The sequence below is a fragment of the Meles meles genome, chromosome 2 (assembly GCF_922984935.1).
Source record: "Meles meles chromosome 2, mMelMel3.1 paternal haplotype, whole genome shotgun sequence".
NCBI lineage: Eukaryota > Metazoa > Chordata > Mammalia > Carnivora > Mustelidae > Meles > Meles meles.
The window spans coordinates 111,943,434-111,950,099 of NC_060067.1; the positions used below are offsets into that span (position 1 = coordinate 111,943,434).

General features: G+C 34.0%; 1 non-coding gene across 1 annotated transcript; it reads right to left on the reverse strand.

The window, feature by feature from the left end:
• Positions 1-2,867: 2,867 nt before the first annotated feature.
• LOC123937773 lies at positions 2,868-2,974 on the reverse strand. Its single transcript, XR_006817569.1, has one exon. It is a non-coding gene; the product is annotated as a U6 spliceosomal RNA (small nuclear RNA).
• Between the last annotated feature and the right edge of the window lie 3,692 nt (positions 2,975-6,666).

Here is a 6,666-nt window from a genome sequence, read left to right on the forward strand (position 1 = left end):
TTTGATTTTTTTCAGTCACATACTTCTAGTTCTTCATCTATCCTGAAATTTTCTCTTTAATTATATTTTCCCAAAATATGCTATTGTTTGATTATTTTCCTATGAGTTCTTTATTCATACATATAGGTCTATGTAGGAATTTATTAAGTGGTATGACCCAACACAAACACACACTCACATATTTTACTTTGGCCATATGCTAACAGCCACCCTTCCACCACTACCACAACCAAATAGCTAGCCAAATGCCTTGATAAAACAAGGCTTTGCCTTCCTCTTCTGGAAGAAGGTGGAGTGGCTAGGGCTCAGGACCTGAGGAACACACAGTGGTGTCTGTCTCTGGTTTTCTTTTTATCTCTTGTACCCCAGACTTGGAGCATTAGCTACCAGTCACCTAGAAACAAACTTCATCAGTTAAAAGAACTGGATTATACAGAAGGTGTTCTCTGACCACAGTGGAATCAAACCAGAAATGAGCAATGGAGAGATAATAGAAAAATCCCTAAACATTTGGAAACTAAACAGACTTGTTAATAATCCATGAGTCAAAGGAGTTGACTCAAAAAATACACGGAACTGAAAATAAAAATACCGCATATTAAAATTTGTGTGGCAGAGCTAAGCTGTATAGCTCTAACCAATAAGAAAACATAATTCATTACTTTAAAATAACCCAAATAGAAATCTTCATGCCCATATGGTTTCACTGGAAAATTCTACCAGAGTTTAAAGAGGTAATAACACCAATTTTGCAGTCTTTTCTAAAAAAATAGAAAGGAATTCATTTTATGAAGCTAGTATTACCTGGATACCAAAACCAGATGACAGTATAAAAAAGAAAACTACAGACCAATATCCTTTGTGAAAATCAACGCAAAAATCCTTAAAAATATTTGCAAGTAGGTTTCAGCAATATATAAAAAGAATTCTACATCATGACCAAGCAAGTTTTATTCCAGAGATGCAATGATGACTCAAATGTAAAAATCAAATATCATCTACCATGTTAAGGAGAAAGAAGAAAAGTTGTATGATCCATTAATACAGAAAAATAATTAGAAAAAAATGCAATGCCAGTTCCTGATAAAACTGTCAGAAAAGTAACTATATAGAGAAACTTCCTCAACTTGAGGATGACCATCTAAAAAACAACAACTTAGCATGGCTAACCTTATACTTAATGGTACAGAGCTGAATGCTTTCTTCTAAGATCAGGAAGAAAGCAAGGATGTCCACTCTCACCACACTAATTCAACATAATGTTGGGTATTCTAGCTAGTGTAAGAAAGTAAAAAAGCAAAATAAAAACAATACAGAACTGAGAGGAATACAACTGTCCCTATTTTCAGAAGACATGATAGTCTGCATAGGAAATAAGGAACCACAAAAAACTCCTAGAAATAATGAGGGTGTTCAATAGGTCACAGCAAATAAGATAAATATCAGTCATACTTCCACATATTAGAAGTGAGCACAGGGTCCCTCAAATTATAGTATAATTCCATCGACACTCACCCCCAAATTATATACTTAAGTGTTTTCTAACAAAGAGGACTTGTAGGTGGAAAACTATATAAGGTTGATGAAAGGAAAAAAAAAAATGAAGTAAGTATAGACATTTTGTTTGTTTGTTTGTGGATTGGAAACTTTAGTGTAATTCCTATCAAAATTCCAGCAAGGTTGTTGTTTTCTTCTTCTTCTTCCTTTTTTTTTTTTTTTAGATATTGACAATATCATTCAAAAATTTATAGCATACAAAGAACTAGAATAAAACAAGTTTTTTCACGTTGACATTTTATTTAAATTTCCATATATAAATTTACATACTTACAGGAAATAAAGTTGCTTCTTACAAGAAATTCTAAATGTTGCTATGAAAGCAATATTTGCTCATCTTTTCAATTTCAGTGCCACTTTTTAAAAAATGTTGTTTTTGAAAGGGATCTCATTTCAAGTCAAAAAATATCTAGATTTCATTTAAATCAAGTCATACTTAGATTTCATTTTAGGAATTATCAAAAGATCACTGACAAATTTTTTTTTTTACCTATAGTAGTCTAAAATTTCGACCCAAGTTTAACAACATATTGTAGGTCTATTGTCTTTATATACTCCTACCTTTGATTCATTGCTTTTTCTTAAAGTTGTTATTAAATTCCAGTTAGTTAACATACAGTGTAATATTAATTTCAAGTGTACAATATACTGATGTAACACTTCCATACAGCACCCAGTGCTCATCACGGCAAGTGCCCTCCTTAATCCCCATCACCTATTTAACCCATCCCACTGCCCACCTTCCCTCTGGTGACCATCAGTTTGTTGTCCATAGTTAAGAATCTGTTTCTTGGTTTGCCTCTCTATTCTTTTTTTTTTTTTTTCCCTTTCACTCATCCCTTTTGTTTCTTAAAGTCCACATATGAGTGAAATTGTATGGTATGTGTCATTCTCTGACTTATTTCCTTAGCGTTATCCTCTCTAGTTCCAGCTACATCATTGCAAAATGGCAAGATGTCGTTCTTTTTTTTTTAAGGTTGAGTAATATGCCATTGTGTGTATCACTTCTTTTTTTAAAATTCAATTAGCCAACATATAAGACATCATTAGTTTCAGGTGTAGTGTTCAATGATGCATCAGTTGTGTATAACACCCAGTGCTCCTCACATCACATGCCCTCCTTAATACACATCACCCTGTTACCCCATCCCCTCACCAACCTCCCCTTCAGCAGCCCTCAGTTTGTTTCCCAGGGTTAAGAGTCTCTCTCGTGGTTTATCTCACTCTCTGATTTCTTCCCATTCAGTTTTTCCTCCCTTCCCTTATGACCCTCTGCACATTTCTTATATTCCACATGTGAGTAAAACCATACGAATATGAAACACTTCATGGATTTGCATGTCATCCTTGTGTAGAGGCCATGTTTATCTTCTCTACATCATTCTAATTTTAGTATGTGTGCTGCTGAAGTGAGCACTATACCACAGCTTCTTTATTGATTCATCTGTTGATGGACATCTGGGTTCACAATAGTTTGCCTATTGTGGACATTGGTGCTATTAACATTGAAGGGCAGATGCCCCTTCAGATCAGTACATTTGTATCTTTGAGGTAAATACTTATTAGGGCAATTGCCGGGTCATAAGGTATTTCTGCTTTTAACTTTTTGAGGACTCTTCATACTGCTTTCCACAGTTGCTGCACCAGACTGCATTCACACCACAGTGCAAGAGTGTTCCTTTTTTCCTACATCCTTGCGAATAATTGTTTCTTATGTTTTCTTGTTTTAGTCACTCTGACAGGTTTGCAGTGGTATCTCATTGTAGTTTTGATTTGTTTTTCTCTGATGATGAGTGATGTTGAGCCTCTTTTTATGTGTCTCCTGGCCATGTGTATGCCTTCTTAGGAAAAATATCTATTCATATGTTCCACCCATTTTTTAATTGGATTATTTTGGGGGGAGTGTTGAGTTCTATAACTTCTTTTTATATTTTAGAAACTAACCCTTTATCAGATATCTTATTTGTAAATATCTCCTCCCATTCTGAAGGCTGCCTTCTAGTATTGTTGGTTGTTCCCTTTGCTGTGCAGAAGGTTTTTATTTTGATGGAGACCCAATAGTTTATTTTTGCTTTTATTTCTCTTGCCTCCGGAGACATACCTAGAAGGAAGTTTATGGCTGATGTCAAATAGATTGCTGCCTGTGTTCTCCTCTAGGATTTTGATAGTTTCAGGCCTCACATTTAAGTCTTTAATCCATTTTGAATTTATTTTTGTGTATGGTGTAAGAAAGTGATCTGGTTTCATTCTTTTGCATGTTCCTTCCAGTATTCCCAACACGTTTGTTGAAGAGACTGTCCTTTTTTCATTGGATATTCTTTCCTGCTTTGTTTGAAGATTAATTGACCATATAGTTCTGGGTTCCTTTCCGGGTTTTCCATTCAGTTCTTTTGATCCATGGTTCTATTTTTGTGCCAGTGCCATATTGTCTTGATCACCAGAGCTTTATAATATAATTCAATATCCAAAATTATGATGCCTCCAGCTTTGCCTTTTCCTTTTCAAGGTTTCTTTGGCTCTTTAGAGTCTTTTGTAGTTCCATACAAATTTTAGGATCATTTGTTCTAGTTCTGTGAAAAATGCTAGTGGCATTTTGATAGAGATTTCATTGAATACGTAGATTACTTTGGGTAGCGTAGACATTTTGACAATATTTTTTCTTCCAATCCATGAGCATAGAATGTTTTTCCATTTCTTTGTGTTCTTTTCAGTTCTATTAATCAGTGCTTCATAGATTTCAGAGTACAGGTCTTTCATTTCTTTGGTTAAGTTTATTTTTAGGTATATTACTGCTTTTAGAGTAATTGCAAATGGTATTGATTCCTTAATTTCTCTTTCTGTTGCTACATTATTGATATATAGAAACGCAACAGATTTCTGTACCTTGATTTTGTATCCTGAGACTTCATTGAGTTTCTTTATCAGTTCTATCCATTTTTTGGTGGAACCATTTGGGTTTTCTGCATAGATTATCATGTCATCTCCAAAGGGTGAAAGTTTGAGTTTTTCCTTGCCGATCTAGATGCCTTTTATTTCTTTGTGTTATCTGATGGCTATAGCTAGTACTTCTAGTATTATGTTAAGTAATGCTGACAGTGGACATCCCTGTCTTTTTCCTGACCATAGGGGAAAACCTCTCAGTTTTCCCCCATTAAGGATGATATTAGCTGTAGGTTTTTCATAGGTGGCCTTTATTATGTTCAGGTATGTTCCCTCTAAACCTACTGTATCATGAGTGGATATTTTACTTTGTCAAATGCTTATTCAACCTCTGTTGAAATAATCAAATGTTTCTTATTCTTTCTATTATTAAAGTGGTATATCATAGTGATTGATTTGTGAATACTGAACCACCCTTGCAGCAACATGGGAGTAAATCTCATTTGATCTTGATGAATGATTCTTTAAATGTATTGTTGGATTCTCTTCGCTAGTATTTTATTGAGAAATTTTGCATCCATGTTCATCAGGGATATTGGCCTGTGGTTCAGTTTTAGTGAAGTCTTTATCTGGTTTTGGTGTCAGGATAATGCTGGCCTCATAGAATGAATTTGGAAGTTTTTCTTCCTTTTCTATTTTTCTACAATAGTTTGGAAATAATGGGTATTAACTCCTCTTTAAATGTTTGCTAGAATTTGCTTGTGAAGCCATCTGACCCTGGGCTTTTCGGTTTTGGGGGAGTTTTTTGATTAGTGATTCTGTTTCTTTGCTGGTTATTGGTCAGTTCAAATTTTCTATTTCTTCTTGTTTCAGTTTTGGTAGTTTATATGTTTCTAGAAATGTGTCCATTTCTTCTAGGTTGTCCAATTTGTTGTCATGTAGTTATTTTCATAATATTCTCTTATAATTGTTTGTATTTCTGTGGTGTTGGTTGTTGTTTCTCTGCTCTCATTTATGATTTTATTTATTTGGGACCTTTGTCTTTTCTTTTTGAGAAATCTGGCTAGAGGTTTATCAATTTTATTTTTTCAAAGAACCAGCTCCTGATTTTATCAATCTGTTCTATTATTGTTGTTTAATTTCTAAATGATTTATTTCTGCTCTAATCTTTGTTATTTCCTTCCTTCTTATGGCTTCAGGCTTTGTGTATTATTTTTCTAGCTCCTTTAGGTGTCAGGCTAGGTTGTATATATGAGATTTTTCTTGCTTCTTAAGGTAGGCTGTATACTTCCCTCTTACGACCACTCTTGCTATATCCCAAAGGTTTTGGATCATTGTGTTTTCATTTCCACTTTTTTCCATTTATTTTCTTTGATTTTCTGGTTGACCCATTCATTATTTAGTAGAGTGTTTTTAATCTTCATGTATTTGTGGTCTTTCCAAATTTCTGTCTTGTAGTTGACTTCTGGTTTTATAGTGCGGTGGTCAGAAAAGGTGCATAATATGGCTTTGAGTGTTTTATACTTGTTGAGGCCTGATTTGTGACCTAGTATGTGCTCTATTCTGGAGAATTGTAAAGAATGTGTATTCTGTTGTTTTGGGATGAAATATTCTGAATATATCTGTTAAATCCATCTGGTCCAGTGTGTCATTCCAAAGCTTTGTTTCCTTACTGATTTTCTGTTTCAATGATTTGTCCATTGCTGTAAGGTTTTCAAGTCCCCTGCTATTACTGTTTTTATAATTTATTTCCTTTATTTTTGTTATTAACCATTTTATGTATTTGGGTGCTCCCATGTTGGGTGCGTAAATATTTACAATTGTTATATCTTGTTGGGTTGTACCCTTTATGATTATACAGTGTTCTTTGTTTCTTTTTTAGTATTTGTTTTGAAGTCTAGTTTTTCTGATAGATGTATTGCTGCTCTTGCTTTCTTTTGACATCCATTTGCTTGAAAAATGTTTCTCTGTCCCCTCACTTTTAATCTTCAGGAGGCTTTAAGTCTAAAATGAGGCTCTTATAGGCAGCCTTTAGATAGATCTTGTTTATTTATCTATTCTGACATCCTATCGCTTTGATTAGTATATTTAGTCCATTTACATTCAATGTAATTATTGATGGATATGTATTTAGTGCCATTTTATTATTTGTTTGGTCATTGTTTCTGGAAATTTTCTCTCATCCTTTCTTTTCTTTGTCACTTTTCATCTCTCTTTTGTGCTCAGAGT